We start from the raw sequence: 17,599 nt of genomic DNA, 5'->3' as shown, positions 1-17,599 counted from the left end.
GACACTTTGCATGTCACCTCTCCTTGCAGCTGTGAGTTGCTCCACTCCATGGTGACCCAAGCAAGAGGAAGTTCAGATATGTAAAATAATTCACCACTTCTACTACTGGCCTTAGCTGGAATCCTGATTTGGAGCCAAGTGAGAGCGACAAGGCCTTCAATGTGCAGGTGCTGAGGGGAACCCTGGGCCTGGGGGAACCCACATCTCACCAGTGTCCAGCAGGAATGTGGAAATCTTCTCCAAGGGACCATTCAAGGTCTTCACAGAGCAGCAATGAGGAGCTAATGGTTGAGGAAAGGCAGGGGAACATGCCAACAGCTTCCTGGGGGCAAACACAGCTCTGGGGAGCATGGATGCACTGTGGGAACATCGGGCTAGCTCAGCAGACCCCTGGCTGCTGCAAGGCACGGGTGTCTCCTCCAGCCATGACAGGCAGGATGTACCACACACCTCCTCTTCCAGTTTGCTCTTCTCCTGCAACAGCCAAACCAAGGCAGGATGTGACCCTGGGCAGAAACCAAAATCTGCTCTTGGTGCAGGCTGCAGAGGCTGGAGGACAGAGCAGAGGTCAGGCTGAAGGTAAAGACACCTGAATCCCAGGTTTCTGGGCCAGAAACCAATTCCAGAGCCTTTCAGCCTGGACAGCACCTAGCCATATATCCATGGTCTTGCCAGGGGGCTCAAACAGCACCTGTGCAAGCAAGGCTGGGCCATAGCAGGGTGCCCTTAGCATGCAGTCTGTCCTGCTCTCATCTCCCAGGCCACAACTTCCCAGCGAGCCAGGGAGGGAGGGAATGCTCAGCAGCTCCAGGAGTGAAGGCCAGGGGAGCTTGTCACGGGAGTGGGGGATTCATGCTGATTCATGTACTATCAGCAATGAGAAATTGCTTCCACCAACAGCTTGGGGCTCTCCTGTGCAGGACCAAGAGCTGGACTCAACAATCCTTGTGCAGGGCCAGCAGCTGAGCTTGGTGATCCTTGTGGGTCCCTTCCAGCTCAGCATATTCCACGGTTCTGTGCCTCTCTCACATCTCTGCTGCTCCTCCATAGCCTGTTTCATTCAGGGCTGCTCTCTGCTGCCCTGTGAGCCAGGCTGGAGCAAAGGGGCAAGGCTAGGCAATCCTGGTGGGAGAGGAGAGCCCCGTGGGCAGGGCAGGGGTGGCTCCCTGTGCCAGCCATGGCACCGGAATGCGGGAATGCCGATCCCACAGTCGTCCTTGGCCGTGGTGCCAGGGGGTGCGTGACACATGGCACTGGGAGCTCTGCAGTTGGCCCTGAGCGTACCCCAGATGGTTTGATGCCAGGGTGTTTGCACACAGCTCTGCCATTTAATGGGGAGAGAAGGCAGAGCTGATCCCAGCTGAAGCCACACACCAAAATGCTGACAGACTGTTTGTCGAGACACAAACATTGGCAAATGGCCCCGCTTGCCATGTACTGAGAGTCACGGCAGCGAGGGAGGCAGCCCGAGAGCAGGGATGTCTCTGGCAGGGACTGGGAGCCCTCAAAGTGCAGCTCAGAGCGTGTTTCTGGGAAGAAGGAAGCCACTTCCTGGGGAGATTTGAAGCACCATTCTCCAAGTGGGCAGAGCTGGGATGTCCAGCTTCTATAGGGGGTGACGGGGACAGCAGGGTTCGATTGTTGTGCGGCACAGTTTGGGGGTGGAGCATCCTGCCTGTCCAGCCAGAGCAGCATCTCTTTGGTCCTCTGGCTGGTGTTCAGGGGTGTTTATCCAGACAAAGCCAGACCATCAGCACTTTGGATGCGTTAGTGTCCAATCCCAGCAGGAATGGAGCACGCAGGGTGCTGCTGGGGCTGCCTGCGACCCGTGGGTTTTGGTAGGGCTGTGCCTTCCCCACCAACACCTGCCATTCTCTCTTCCCCTCTGGATCCCATCCTCCAAGAAAGGAGAGGGTGGGAGTTGCGGGGAAGGTGGCACTGAGAACATCAGCCAGGGCTGGGCAGCCTGGAGCAGACCAGGGGCCAGCATTGTGCCCAGCAGGTGGCTCAGGTCTGCTCACCTCAGGGACAGGCTGGCACCTGCCCACACCGGTGCCAGGAATTTGCAGCAGTGCTGTGAAGGGAAGAGCTGCCTTCAAACAGCACCTCCCAGCTCCAGCACAGCCCCTGGGTTTGGATCCTGGGAAAGCCAGGCCCCCTTACCGGAATGTCAGCCCAGAAAGCGCCACTCTCAGGCCACTGGGTGGCAAGGGGTGACCGAAGGCAGTGAGCTGGAAGGCTTTAGAGCTTCCCATCGAGCCAGGGAAAGTAGGAGCTGCTCCTGTGCTGATCTAGCAGCTTCACTTTGCCAGCAGGAGCCTTCTGTCTCTCAGATGATCCCCCTGACTGGAAGCACCTTTGGAACCTAAGCGTTAAACCAGCTGGGCCTCAGTTCAAGGTGATCCACTTCTCTGGACAAAGACCCTGTGTGTCCAGAAGCTCTGCCCTGCCAAATGCTGAACACTGCCCAGGGCAGCAGGGAGAGGGGCTCCCAGAGAAAGGAGAGCATGGCCCATGTGGGTAGGGGCACAGAAGGGTACTGAGCGGGGGAGGAGCTGCCAGCTGGGAAGAATTACAAACAAAACAAGATTTTTTGTCATCTACCAGGACACCAGATTGATGTTAAAGGAGTCCATAGTTTTAAATTACCAATAATATCACATCAAAAATACCAAAATTTGGGGTGAAGGTTCAACAAACTATGGAAGGACTCCTGTGTTTTGGTGACAGACAGGGGTCCATCCCTCCACCAGCCACTACCACAGTCCTGCCCAGCTCCAGGCTGAAACCAGCCCAGACTGTGACACCCACTGTCCCCCAGCCAGCAACATCACCAAGGACTGCTTGGGGAACCCAGCGGGGATGTAAAGGCCTGGGAGAGCCTCCTGAGCTACCTGCTTGGAATTTGCAATTTGCTTTGTCAGTGCAGCCCAGGACTTTAAACTTGATGTTTGCACCTGCATCAAAGGTGCTCAGCCAGGGAATGCCAAAGGATGCAGAGAACACGGTCAGTCTGTTTTGTTTTGTGCTTCCTTCTGCTCTCTCCTGGGGCCTCCTTCACCTTCGTGCTGCCAGCATCACAATATGTGATGTTTTTAAAATCCTAAATAGCATGAAAGGAAGGGTGGTCACCTAAAAAGCAAAGAAAAGTTTTAGCTTGTGTGAATTACTGTGAAAAACATTAAGAGGACTTGCAGAGAGGTGGAGAAAAGCCTACTGAGGGGCAGCTACTCTGCAAAATGACAGCATGTGTCAGACAGGGACACCCCACTGCCCCAGTCCAGGCTCTGGCACAGTTTTCCACCTAACTTGCACTGGGGAAATATCCTGAAATGTGTCTCCTATATCAACTCCGACTGTTTTTTTCCCTGGCTTTCAGACCCCTCATGAATTCCTTGCCATATCAAAAGAGAGGAGACAAAAGGGGCCAAGTGAGTATTTCTCAACCCAATGCGAATGCCCCAGGCAGGGCAGCCCCGCACTGCCCAGCTCCCAGTGCAGCCATCCTTGCCCTCAGTGCCCCCCTGCCCTCCCCTCTGCCAGGTGCCCCCTCAGCCTCCCCTCCTGCACGTTAGCTGCTGCTGAAGAGCCTCCACAGCCCCGGGAAGGGGAACGGGCTGCTAACAGAAATACCTCACTTGAGAGTGATCTCCCTGACCTGAAACCCTCCGGAGACCTCTCTCCAGATCACCATCATCCTGCTGATATCAGCTCTCCCTCCTCCTGGCCCCGACCCTTTCGTCCCCCCTGCAGAGGTTTCCCTGAGAGGTGCGGGGCTTTCTCTCTCACGGTGCCTCGCCGCAGCCTTTTGTGCCATCTCCCCCGTCATCCTCCCCTCATGCAGAGGTTCTCCTGCCGATGTGCTGTGCCGGGCTCAGCGCTGGCACCGCAGCATCCCGTGGGATCCCGTCTCTTAGCAACGCGAGGGAACATGCTGAGCGCACGTCTGGTCCATCGGCCCATGGAGGCTTCGTGCCCAGGGCAGAGGGCAGCTGCTGCCTGGGGGGAATGCGGCTCCCCTGCACACGCCGCCTCCTTCTCCTCCGACCCTGGGAAGCGCCTGAGGTTCAGGAGGTTGAGCACTGTCCTGGGCCACCTCAACCGCGTATCCCAGCCCATCACGGAGCTCCCCAGAGCCCCTCGCCGCAGCAGCGACCCGCAGAACCCCCTCCACCCGTCCCGTGCCCTAGCAGCGCTCCTGCACGGCTCCGAGGCGCTCCGAGCGCCCGCAGCCGCCGCGGGGCCGGGGCAGCGCCGCGGGCCGTGTCCGTGCGCGGCCGCGCCGCCAGGGGGCAGCACGGGCCCGGCCGCGCTCTCTGCCGCCCCCCCGCGGGCGCGGCGGGCGCTGCAGCGCGGCGGGCGCGGCGCCGCTCCCGGGGCTCCGCCGCCGCCGCCGCTTCCATGGCCGCGGCTCGCGGCCGCGCACCGGGGCCGCCCGAGGAGGCGGGCACGGCGAGGAGGTACGGGGTGAGTGAGCGAGCCTGCCCCTCCCGTCCGGAGCAGCATCTCGGCCTCGGCGGGAGCGGCGGGGTCGGGAGGGCGGTTCAGCTCCCGGCTTCCGTGTCGGGGGGATGGATGGAGGTGCTGCCGGGGTTATGGCACGGCACCGGCGGAGAGATACCCGGGCTGTGTTGTCCCTCATGCCGGAGGGATGGGGATGGCCCTGGGGCTGTGTTATCCCCCGTGCTGGAGGGACCGAGGTGCCTCCAAGCCTCGTTATCCTCATGCCGGAGGCATAGAGGTGCCCCTGGATTGTGTTATCCCCGCGTTCGAGGGATGGGAGTGTCCCCGGGCTGTGTTATCCCCGCGTTCGAGGGATGGGGGTGTCCCCGGGCTGTGTTATCCCCGCGTTCGAGGGATGGGGGTGTCCCCGGGCTGTGTTATCCCCGCGTTCGAGGGATGGGGGTGTCCCCGGGCTGTGTTATCCCCGCGTTCCAGGGATGGGGGTGTCCCCGGGCTGTGTTATCCCCGCGTTCGAGGGATGGGGCTGCCCCCGGAATTGTGTTACCCCGCTGCCGGAGGGATGGGGGTGTCCCCGGGCTGTGTTATCCCGCTGCCGGAGGGATGGGGGTGTCCCCGGGCTGTGTTATCCCCGTGTTCGAGGGATGGGGGTGTCCCCGAGCTGTGTTATCCCTGTGCTGGAGGGATGGGGGTGCTCCTGGGGCTGTGTTGTCCCACGTGCTGGAACAATGGGGTGCCCCCAGGCTGTGTCATCCTTATGCCCTGTACCAAAGGGAAGGAGGTACCCCGGAGCTGTGTTACCCCGGGCAGGAGGGATGGGGATGTTCCTGGGGCTGTGTTACCCCTGTGCAGGAGGGATGGGGATGCTCCTGGGGCTGTGTTACCCCGGGCAGGAGGGATGGGGATGCTCCTGGGGCTGTGTTACCCCTGTGCAGGAGGGATGGGGATGCTCCTGGGGCTGTGTTACCCCGGGCAGGAGGGATGGGGATGCTCCTGGGGCTGTGTTACCCCTGTGCAGGAGGGATGGGGATGTTCCTGGGGCTGTGTTACCCCTGTGCAGGAGGGATGGGGATGCTCCTGGGGCTGTGTTATCCCTGTGCAGGAGGGATGGGGATGCTCCTGGGGCTGTGTTACCCCTGTGCAGGAGGGATGGGGATGCTCCTGGGGCTGTGTTACCCCTGTGCAGGAGGGATGGGGATGTTCCTGGGGCTGTGTTGCCCCTGTGCAGGAGGGATGGGGATGCTCCTGGGGCCGTGCCATGCCCTGGATCAGCAGCAGGGTGCAGGACAGGCTGCTCAAGGCACTGCATGCCCACCTCTCTGCAAGCCCAGAGCGACCACCTGTGGGAACAGCATCCTCTTACAAGTGGTGCTGGGAGCAGTGACAGGAGCTGAGCTGGAAGGCCGCTGTTCTTCCCTGAGAGCTTCCAGGATGGAGTACTGCGGGATTGAGTTTGTGCTCAAGTGGTATCACGTTATCTCAAAGCTGCAATTCTTCTCACGCTGTTCAGGGAAGGACTTGGTGCAGGGGTTTTGGAGGATTTGAAGTCTGACAGAGAGTTTGCTGCAAGGTTTTTCTGCACTCAGGTTCCTGGCCACCTGCTCCCTTGTCCAGTGTGCTCCAGCTGTCTCCTGTGTGTGGGAGCAGGCTCAGCTGGGTGTCAGAAACACCCTTTCAAGCAGGGGTGTGTAAGACATGAGCCAGTGGAGCAGCATCCCTGGCATGCCCGTTCCTTTGCTCAGATACATGTTTGCTGTAGTTCCCTGGTTAGAGGGAAGGCTGAGAAGCAGAAACAGAAAGTTGTGATGGGGACAACCCCATTGAAGCTGACTTGCAGGTCATTTTGGTCTGAGGGGCAGCAATTGCCCTGGGAAGGTGTCAGGCCTTTCTAGGCAGTAAAATGAGCGGTGTCTTGGCAGGTTTGCAGGCATGGGATGCTGTGTCTGTGGCATGGGAAGCTCTGGCTGTGAGGAGCAGCCTTGTGGTGCTATGAGGTGTCCTTAGCCTCAAGTCCACTGTCAGTCCCTGTGGGTGGTTTTGATCAGAGTGGAGCTCATGTGCTGCCACCTTTGCAGATATACCTTGGGGGAGATAGAGGGCAGGCTGTGAATTAGAATGTTTGACAAATGAGGTTGCTCTTCTGAAATATCTTTTTTAATGAAAGAAAAAATGTTGGCCACATCAGAATTAAGTTGTTCTCTGTGGGTTTGAGGTGATTCCTCAGTCAAAATGCCTTTGCATGGAATGAAAGACAATCTGAGTTAAAAAATCATTGTCCCACAGTGAGCACTTTTGGTTCTTTCTTCCTGGCACCAGTTGGCAGCAGTGTGGCAGGAAAATGGTTACTGGATTAAGTGTGAGGAAGGTGGTGGTTCTGGGTTGCTTTCTGGGCTGGCTGAGGGAGTGAGTGGCTGTGAACAGCCAGGTTTTGCCCCTGCAGAGAGCTCAGAGCCAGCTGTGCCTGCACCCTGCTGCTGAAAAACTGAATTTCACTGCTGGGAGCCCAAAGGCATCATCCAGTCCCCATCCCTGACCCCACAAAGGGGACCCAGGCAGCCCTGGGCTGGAGGTTGTGGTCTCTCCTGTGTTTGTCCCTGTGTTTTCTGTCACACCTGGGCTTCATCCAGCACCAGCACTCCCTGTCCCACACTGGTGTCCCTGGGGAAGGACCGTGACATCTGCTCCAGCACAGGGCAAGGCATCCTCCTGCTTCACTGCTGCCTGAACCTGCTCTGCCTGATCCCTCCTTCTACCCCCAAAGCCTTTTCTTCTCCGAAGGACACTGTACCAGCCCTAGCAAAGACTAGAGGAACCTTTCTTCACCTCTCAGCTCTGTTCCAGGCTGGTGTACAGACCCCCTCGGCTCAGAGTGAGGGGCTGAGCTCCTCAACTGCGTGCAGGGCAGGCAAAAGGTCATTGTGGGTGACAGATTAAAAGGGATCTGACATGGGGACACTGGCAAAATGATCTCTCTGGCTTTTCTCAGGGTGGGCACAGCCATCAGGTTAGTCCAGAAACACTCACCTCAACTGAGGGGGATGCTGTGGGTCACTCCTCACCTCAAGGCTGCCTCACACTGCTTTTGGCAAGTCTGAGTTTACCACACCTGGCAGGGACACCTTCCTCTGGAGGGGAGAGGTTTAAAGCTTTCTGGAAAGGGACCTGGACGGTTTCCTACTGCCTCCTTTGAAAGCAGGAACAAGGAGCAGGGCTTTGAATGGTGTCCTGAGACCTGATGCTCTGAGTTTCCGTTCCAGCACAGGGTCCTAAGCCAAGAAAACTGCCTGTCCTGCCAAGGCTGGGTAGGAAACTGGCCCAGGAGCAGCAGCGTGGTGTGAACTCCTCCGCAAGGAGCTCTGAGGCTCCTTTGATGAGCTCGCTGTCTGCAGCATTCACTTTCTCGTTTCCTTCCAAAACACCCAGCCTGGCCTAGCTGCAGCCTGATGCTCTGGAGCTTGTGAAGATGCTAATGCAAGCTCAGTGATGAACCTTAATCACTTCTTAACCATGTCCTTTCTGAACTGTGCTCTGCTAGGGAGCTGTCAGCCTGGCTGGGGGCCAAGGAGTCCAGCAGAGGGGGGTGGGCTGGAGCCAGGGGAGGGATGGCCTTGGAGCAGGGAGCATCAAACATGTTTTGGCATGTCAGTGGTCTGGCACATGGGGAATCTCCTTCTGTTTTGTTTTTTTGGTGATCATTTCTTGCAAAACCCTGTGTTTAGCAAATCAGGTAGAAGGGATCAGCTGTTGGTTTGGGCACACATCCCAGAGGCTCCTGGGGCTGGGATACTGCTCTGGGTAGGACAGGCAGACTGACTGGCAGCAGCAAGTCTAGAAGTCATCTAGACTTCTAGAGACACTGAGAGCTGCTCTGCTTTGGTTGGGGACTGCACATTCCAGCTGTTTGCCTGGGCACACCACACATCTGCACTGGGCTGTCTCCATCAGGTGAGACGTGTGCTTGGCCAAGCTGCCTGCTCTGCATTTGCTCCTCCTGCTGCAGTGACCAGATGTCCTACACTTCAGCGATGGTGTCCTACTTTCAAGTAGGTTATTCTATTTTTGCCTGGCCCTGTCCTTTTTGTGACTTTGCCTTCCTACGTGCCCCATGCACGGCTTTCCCCTGGCAGAGGCAGAAGTTGTGCAGGTTGTGGTGCCAAGCGGCACAAGCCATTTCTCTTTGCTGAGCTTCCTTGCACGGCCCCCAGCCTTGCACCCAGGGCATGAGCTCAGGCAGCCAGCCCTCCTTGAAGATCACCAGATGCTGAAGGTGCTCAGGGGGAAGGGCCTGAGCTGGCAGTCATGGGAAGGTGTTGGTTCTTGTTTGTATCTCTTACCTTCAAGCACTCCCAGGATTTGCAGTGGAGGTTTGGGCAGAAAAGGAAAGGACTCAGCTCATTCTTAGGTTGAGAGTGAGCTGGGAAATGGGAACAGAGCCTTGTCCTGTAACTGCAAACAGGCAGGGTTCAGTCTGGGTACTGCCAGCTCACAAGCCTTTCTTGGCAAACACCTTGGGCTGCCAGTCCCTGCTAGCCCTGATCTCTGGCTCTGGCTCTTCCCAACCTCTTCTTCACTCACCCTTTGACTTCAGTTTGAAAACTGCAGCTTCTTGTTCAAGCCAGCCATGACACGCTGAGGTCAGTGTGTTGGAGGCCTCTCAGCTAGCCCAGGTGGACTCCAGGTGTCCTGCCATGGCTGGGAGGCCGTGGAAAAGGGCAGGGGAGCTAGAGTGCCCCATTGGACAGGCTGTGATGTAGCAGGGCTGGGAGGGAGCACACAGGGTGGAAGCTGAAGGCTGACAAGCTTTGGGCTAGTGCTGCAGTTTATTTATGGCCTGCTTAGCAATCTCAGGCAGGCAGTGTGGGTTAAGGCATCTCCTGTCCTGGATTGACAGTACAGATCCAATTAGCCATGAAAGCCTCTAATTATTTGTCCTGAATTGCTCCGGTGGTAACCAAGGCTCTGCTATCTCCTCCTTTTGTCTGTGTCCCAGCTGGAAATGCCCCAGTGTCCCTGCATCTAGAGCAGCAAGTGTGATGTGCAAGCAGAGTCAGCACAATCTAATCAAGGGAGACAGGCCCTGTGAGTTAATGAGGGGATGGACCCGCTTCGTTTGCTTTGGAGAGTTCTCTGAGCCCCGTCCTGAGAGACAAAGGGCTGAGGTTGCGTGTGGCAAAGATAAGGCTCACAGGATGAGCTGCTGTGAGACAGGGGCTGCGGGCCACAGGGAGGGAAGGGGTGGCTGTCAGACAGGGCTTGACAGCAGAGTCCCTGTGTCTCACAGGAGAGAAGCACCTCCCGTATGAGGAAAGGCTGAGAGAAGTGGGATTGTTCAGCCTGGAGAAGAGAAGGCTCCAGCGTGACCTTGTTGTGGCCTTTCAGAACCTGCAGTGCTACAAGAGAGCTGGAGAGGGACTGTGGGCAAGGGCCTGGAGTGACAGGACAAGGAGGAATGGCTTCAAACTGACAGAGTAGGTTTAAATTAGATATTAGGAAGAAATTCTTCCCTGTGAAGATGGTGAGGCCCTGGCACAGGTTGCCCAGAGAAGCTGTGGCTGCCCCTGGATCCCTGGAAGTGTCCATGGCCAGGCTGGATGGGGCTTGGAGCAGCCTGGGATCATGGAAGGTGTCCCTGCCCATGGAATGGGGTGGAAGAAGATGACCTTTAAGGTTCCTTCCAACCCAAACCCTTCTGTGATTCCTCGATTCTGGTTCTGCAGCTTGGCCAGCTGAGGTTGGCAGCAGGAAGCAGAGGCTGCAGGGAGCATGGCACTAGGTGGGGTTACCCAGGCAAGGCCCGAGGACTTCTCTTTTCCAGACACTCGTGCTAAGTTACAGCTGTGCATTCTCAGCTGCAAAACTATTTTAAGGGGAGCAAAGCTTTTCAGGCCACTTATTGCATCCTTCTGCTTCTTCTGGGTTCTTGTTGTGCAGAAGAGGGGCCTTGGCTGTCTGTGAGAGAAAATGTGTCATGAATGTTCTTAGTAACCTTAACTCTGACCAGACATGACAGCAAATAGCTCTCAGACGAGATATGGCAGCCAGCCTTGGCTTGCAAGCAACATTTTGCACAAATATTATTCAGGTCCTGTATGAGGGGCCAGCTGAGCGCTTCCACCATTGTTTCCAGGTCACAGGGTCCCCCAAAAATGGGTTTTACATCATTGTCTTGAGATGCTGCCTGAAGGCAAGCCATGGTTTTGCTCACCAAGTGCACATTTTCTCTGTGTGTGGATGGATGAGCAGCAGACCTGCCAGCAATATGGCTCTGCCCCTGTGCAGAGAGGAGGGGAGAAGCAGCAAGGATGCCCACCTGGGGGAAGCTGGGAGCTGTTGCCAGCTTGGTTTGGTGCAAAACAGGCTGCTGAGCATCAAATGTGTCTCTCTGACCTCCCTCCAAGGGACCTTTAGACAGGACCCGTCCCTACCAGGGCCAGTGCTGGCCCTAGGAGTCAGCTGACACATCCTTCAAGCCTCTTGGTGTCCTTCCCATGCAGTCCAGAGCCTGCCAGGTTCAAGGCAGAGAGCTTCCTCCATACAAATAGGGACCGGGGGGGCGGGCTGTGAACCTACAAAAACAGTTTCTTTCCTGCCCACTTGGAAAGGGGAGCTATGGAATTTTAAGCAGCAAAGACAAAACTCTACTGAAGAGGCCTCTTCTGTGCTTGCCTGTTGAAATCTCTGATCACAGTGGAGAGGGGTCCAGGGACATGCCAGGCTTGCCCTTATTAATGGCTCTGTTGTTGTCTGCTCCTGTTTGTTGGTCTTTGCTCTGGGAGATGGTTTGCCAAAGCAGTAACTATTTTCACTGGAGCAGCTTCCAGGGGAGCTGTCCCCGTGGTGGGGGCTGTCCCCGTGGTGGGGGCTGTCCCTCTGTGTGGCCAGGCTGCTCAATGCCAGTGCTCAGACCTGGCCAACAGGGCTGAGCCAGAGTGTTCTGGGAATCTCCTTTATGGCCACAAAACCTGAACTTGCAGGTGCAGAAGGGACAGGTGAGAGGAGACAGAGGATCTTTGTTCCACCAGGGACTTTTCCCTTCTAGATTTTAAGGGTGTTCAGCCTCGCAGCTCAGGACTCCAAGTAGGGGCACCAGCTTCTCCCACCTTGGCCTCTGCTCTCTCCAGCAGCACCAGTTTGGCTGGGCTGGGGACACAGGGACAGCCTGACTGGTGCTTCTCATGCATCACTTTCACCATCCAGCAAAGCAGCTGTGCAGCTGCTCTCCCCTGCACACCTCCTGTTTCCCACCCCGAGCTCACAGCATCGGGCCCTCTTACCTGTGTTTTTCTCCTTGAACCACTTAGTTTTAAAATAGAGCAATTATCTTCCTTCAGAAAGGAGCTTACCCGCTCCAATCTAGGGCAGTCTGAGAGTGCAGCAGCCTGCACAGCTCTCCCTGGGAGCACGGCTGTATTCCCAGCATGGCTGCTCCAAGGGCTGGAGCCCCTCTGCCAGGGAGCCAGGCTGGGAGAGCTGGGGGTGCTCCCCTGGAGAAGGGAAGGCTCCAGGGAGAGCTCAGAGCCCCTTCCAGGGCCTAAAGGAGCTCCAGGAGAGCTGGAGAGGGACTGGGAACACGGGATGGAGGGACAGGACACAGGGAATGGCTCCTTCTGCAGGAGATCAGGGTTAGATGGGATATTGGGAAGAGATTCTTCCCTGTAAGGGTGAGGAGGCCCTGGCACAGGGTGCCCAGAGCAGCTGTGGCTGCCCCATCCCTGGAAGTGTCCCAGGCTGGGTTGGATGGGGTTTGGAGTACCCTGGATAATGGAAGGTGTCCCTGCCCATGGCAGGGCTTGGACTGGCTGATCTTTAAGGTCCCTCCAACATAAACTCTTCTGAAATTCTGTGACTGCTGTCTGTGACTTAGGATGGTGGTTGGATCTTTGGTTTGGGGTCTGAGGCATTACTGGGCTAAGTAGTTTGAGCCCTTGGTCCCAGTCTTTTCTCTGTAACCACTCATGTGCCAGAGGGATGCAGGCTTGGCTCTTGGGAGCAAGGCCAGGACATTCTGCCAGGGTTCTCAGCCCTCCCTCCATGGCCAAGGCCTGAGGGATCTCTGGATGGGGAAATCTGTCCCTGAGTCTGTGTGATAAGAAAATACAAACTTTCAGACTTTTACCTACACATCTATCAACAAGTGACAGATCTGCTGGGGGCTGGCAGGAACTTTCAGAGGTGGCCTAGTCCATGTTCATGCCTGAAGATGGGATAATTTCTTTTGTAGGCCACTGCCAGCAGAGGTTTCTCCAACCTGCTCCTAAAATGCCTGCCCGTGACCCCTGTCTGTTTGACAGGACAGAGTATTGGCTGTGATTCAGAGTATGTAGTTGCTTCTGGGTTTAAATGCTCAAAAAATGAGGGGGTGTTTGTAGAAGCTTGTTCCAGTGAAGGTTCAGTGAGGGAGCAGATTCTGCCAGGCTCAGCTGCCACACTCTCCGTGGTAGGAAGGGTTTACATCCTCACATGTGTAGATCACCTAATCTCCTCTGTCTTGGGATCGCTCTGCCATCTCACAAGTCTACACCCGGCTGTTGTTTAATTAAAAAATAAGCAGACAGGTATTCACCGGGAAAATTAAGCTGTTTTGTTCTTTATGTGTCCTTGATGTTATCTTGGCATCTTATGTGGGGACAACAGCTCAAGCCTTGAATTTGCATTTATTTTTATCGTGCCAAGACAACTGTTTTAATGGAGAGCCAACCCATGGAGCAGTGAATGTGCCATGCCACCCAGACTGGCCGTGCTGTCAGAGAGGAATGGTGCCTTGTCTCCCCTTTGCCCTGCCCCACGGGCTGTGAGGTTCAGGGGATGTGGCTGCAGCTCATGTTCACTTCCATGTCGTGGGTGACTGCTGAGGGCATTTGGCTCCTTCAGCCTGGAGCAGAAGAGGCTGAGGGGAGACCTCAAGGCAGCCTACAGTTTCCCCATGAGGGGAAGCAGAGGGGCAGCACCAAGGACAGAACCCAAGGGAACGGCTGGAGCTGCACTGGGGGGGCCAGGTTGGATATCAGGAAAAGATTCTTCCCCCCGAGGACATCAGGCACTTCCCAGGCTCCCCAGGGATTGGTCACAGCCCCAAGGCTGCCAGAGCTCCAGGAGTATTTGGACAACGTTCCCAGGCACAGGGAGGGATTGTTGGGGTGCCTGTGCAGAGGCAGGAGCTGGACTGGACGATCCTTGTGGGTCCCTTCCAAGTCAGCATATTCTGTGATTCCATGGCACAGCTTTGTGTGGCTGTGCTGGGCCAGCCTCAACACCAAACACAGGCCATGTTGTGCTGTGAGATATGGTCAGGAGGGTCAGGAGAACCAGAGAAAGACCCGTGTAGGGCACCCAAGGGCACGTGGAAAGGCAGCAGGAGTACTGATGATTTCCAGTGCAGTAGAGGAGAGCCAGCTGACCAGAAGGAAGCTAAAGGGTGGTAGTAAACCCTTTGTAGCAGAGGGTGTTTGTCCATGGACACAGAGCACATGACTTGTCCTTTGGCTGAGCTTTGTATCCTTTCAGTGAGCTACAACTCACACCCTAGAAGCTGGGGACCTACAGGTGTGAGCTCTCAGTATATTTGTCAGGGCTTGACAAACCCAGAGATGCCCAAGAAGGCAGCAGATTGGAGCTGTCTCCATATTCCCTGAGTCAGGAGAGCTTCTGCATCTGGTGGCTTTGGGTGAGACAAAGAAAAAGAAAGTTAAAAGGCTGATTTTCAAAGGTTGGAGGAGTTGAATCTCCTCGATTAAGACACCGTAAAACACTGTGATCATCCAGCTCACCCTAGGTGTTTGTCTTGAGCCCAAACCAGGAGCTCTTCTGAGTGGGGGCCTGAGGCTGCTGGGTACATGAAGCCCAAGCTCCCATGGACACCCTCTCAGTGGATCAGCTGGGGCAGAGTTTAGAGATGGTCCAGCTGAAGAAGGGTTTCCTCCAGGGACAGACAAACCAGGACAGGACTTGTTTCCTTTGAACTTTTCCTGCAGTAGTGCCAAGCTTTTACCCCAGAGCACAGATCCCCCAAACACCCTCAGCTTTGTACCCTGAATTACTCCATCCCTCCAGAGCAAATGCAGTGGAGCAGATCCAGCCATGGCTCTGCTAATGCCTGGAGGCACATCAGTGTCACTTTTCCCTGGCTTCTCCCACCTACAGCGCCTCTGACCAGGGCAGTGCTCATGGCTTGAGCTCCACTGCACTCCCACAGCAACACTGAGCAGTTTTCATACTGGAAATTGGGATTTGCAGAGATGAAATGAGTTGATGAAGGAAGTCAGAGCTGTAGGGAGGGAGAGAAAAAGAACCCAGGAAAGCTGTTAATCTGCCATTTTAATTTGCTGCATTGTACCCTGAGAACTTCATCGTTGCTGAGCTACCACCCAGGTGCTTATCCAATGGGAGCTGCTGGAGATTTGCAAGTAGAAGAGCTTTAAACAAGAGACAACATGGATTAAGCCTGACACCCCATCAGATCCTCCTTCTCTGGGTCCCTGATCTTCCAAGAGGCACCTTTCCCACTTTGCATATAATGTGAACTATTGTATAAATATTTAGTCATTCTGTTGGGAACATTAATTATAAATGGAGACACCGCTTTTGAAAGCTGCCTGTAGGTCTGGGCACCCAATTTCCATTAATTTTAATGAGAACCAGACATCCAAATCCCATTCGGTGGCTTTGAGCGTCTCAGGCAGGAAGCTGCATGTGACACCCCCCGCCTCCATTCTCCCACTCTGCAACATAAGAGTGAGATTTACAAATACCTTACAAATCCTGCAGATGCCTGAGTTGCCCTTGTGCCATGCCATTGTTGTCTGCTGAGGACGGTTGGGTGGTAGCTTCAGAAGTATTTCTAATAAGTTCATTTAATCCATCCTATTAATTCTTTTCCTTTGCACCCCCCTCAGCACTTTGAAACAGTGATGCCTGAATGAGTCCCCAGCCTGCGTGGTTTTTTGACAGGGAAGCTTTGATGCTTGCAAATGACAGCTGTGCAGAGCAGGTCTGAAATGAATGATTGAATTATCTGACTGATTAAAAATGTGCTGTGGCTTGGAAGATCTGACAGCAAGTATTCACTTAGGCAGCTCACATGAAAGAGAGCACACATGCACGTAGGGTGTGTGTTTGTATGTGCATTGGGAAAAACAGCCAGTGAGATGGGACAGACACACAGAGCAGCAGCTTCTTAAGCTCAGCATCCTTTCCAAAGCTTCAAATCTGCTGTGAGATGCTCAGCAAAGCTAAAACTCAGCGTGGTTGTGGAGATAATGATTATTTAGACAGACGTCAGCAGTGGTTTAGGAAATGGAAATTGAGCTAAAAAGTAGTGCAGGCTGGGGAACTACTTAACTGCATCTCAGTCCCTCCCAGCCTGTGGCTGAGGAGGGATAAACTCTGGGAACACGGTTCCATCCTCGGTGCTGCAGACACGTGCCAGGGTGAGGAGCAGCCCCAGGGGCACCAGCTCCCTGGGAACATATCCTGTGATCCAGAAGCTGGAAAAAAACTTGAGCCCTGGTGAGATTAGCTATAAATGGCTGGAAGGATGGAGAAAGCAAGCTTGGTTATGGCTGTGCCCTTGATGCCATCAGTGATGGCAACAGCAGATGTGCCCATGCAGCCTTTCCAGACCTACCTCAGCTTCCTTCCCAGTCCCCAGGTAGTAAACTCTCCCTTGGTCAGCTCAGCAAGAACAGAAGAAAAATATCTGGAAGTGAAATGAATGAAAAAACGATTAAGTGGTTTTTTTGCTAATGAAATATATTTTGTTGGCTCGACAAGTTCACAGGTTCCTGCTGAAGTTCCATACAGGGAAAAAAAAAAAGTCATGTAATAAAAGTTGCAGTTGTAGTTCTTCATTGTGAATGGTCTTCTGATAGTTTGCTGAAATTGATTTTTTCCTAAATTGTCAAACTGTTTTTCATCTCCCTACTTACAGAAGATCACTATCTCGCCCTGACCCCCAGCTCAAAAGAGGTGAAACACTGGGCTATAACTAATTGCTTTATCTGAAATAGTTTTTGTTTGTTCTCTCAGCCCAGCCACTGAATAATTTGCTCTTTGCCCCCTCCAGTGCCATTAGTGCTGTTGGGTGCCTGTAACAGCTTCAGTCTCGCCCTTCGTGCTCCTGCCCCAGTTCCAGTGGTCATTTCCACAAGACTAAATGCTGCAATAGTCCTAAGGGCACACAGAGCTAATGGTAGCTCATTGGCATCTGTGTCATCTCTCCATCAGCATCCCAAAATGTCCCTCTTATTGAACCCATTCTGGCAACTCAGGAGCACTCAGAGCAAAGGAGGTGCTGGGATTCTGCTTATGTAAAACCTCATCATTGCTAATTGTCCCCCTGCAGCCCAGGTGTGGGAGCCCCAGGGCCCCTGTGTTTCTGTCCCACATTTCTCCCAGCCAGGACCTGACTGCTGAGCTTAAATGGAACATCAGATCATTTGAATTCCCTTTTCCATCATCTGAAAATGTCTGTTTATCAGTTTGTTTTTTTTTTTTTTTTAATAGACAACAGAGAAGTTATTGACCCTCCATCCCTGGAAGTGTTTAAGGCCAGGTTGGACAGGGCTCTGGTCAAGTGGAAGGTATCCCTGCCCATGGCAGGGAGTGGAACAAGAAAAGCTTTAAGATCTCTACCAACCCAAACCATCCTGTGTTTCTATGAATATAATCAAAATCAGGTTTATAACTTTAAAAATTGTTTCTAATCCCCCTTTCCGTATCCCAAGCCTTTCAAAAACCAGAGCCTCGAGGTGACTCAGACAGACAATGAGCCTTAAAGGTGAGGGCAGATGGGCCAGCACCTCCATTCAGAGTCAGTGCTCCCCAGTACCTTGGCCTGAGTTTTCTGCTGCCCTTGGTCATGGTACCTAATCCTACAGGCTGAGCAGTCCTTGGCCTGGAAGATCCAGGGCCTCTCTTCCCACAGCTGAATCATCCTCACTTTCTCTGTCTTGGATTGTCTCAGGTAACACCAAATTTTCCTTCCTTTGCTCTCTGCCCCTTCACATCAGTGCTCCAGAACCTGCTCACAGCCAGCAAAATTAGTCCTCACACCCTCTAACACCCCTCTCCAGCTCTCCTGGAGATGCTTCAGGGGCTGGAAGGTCATAATGAGGTCACCCCAAAACCTTCTCTTCTCTAG

The sequence above is a fragment of the Anomalospiza imberbis genome, chromosome 15, assembly GCF_031753505.1.
Source record: "Anomalospiza imberbis isolate Cuckoo-Finch-1a 21T00152 chromosome 15, ASM3175350v1, whole genome shotgun sequence".
Classification (NCBI taxonomy): Eukaryota; Metazoa; Chordata; class Aves; order Passeriformes; family Viduidae; genus Anomalospiza; species Anomalospiza imberbis.
This window is presented reverse-complemented; position numbering follows the sequence as displayed.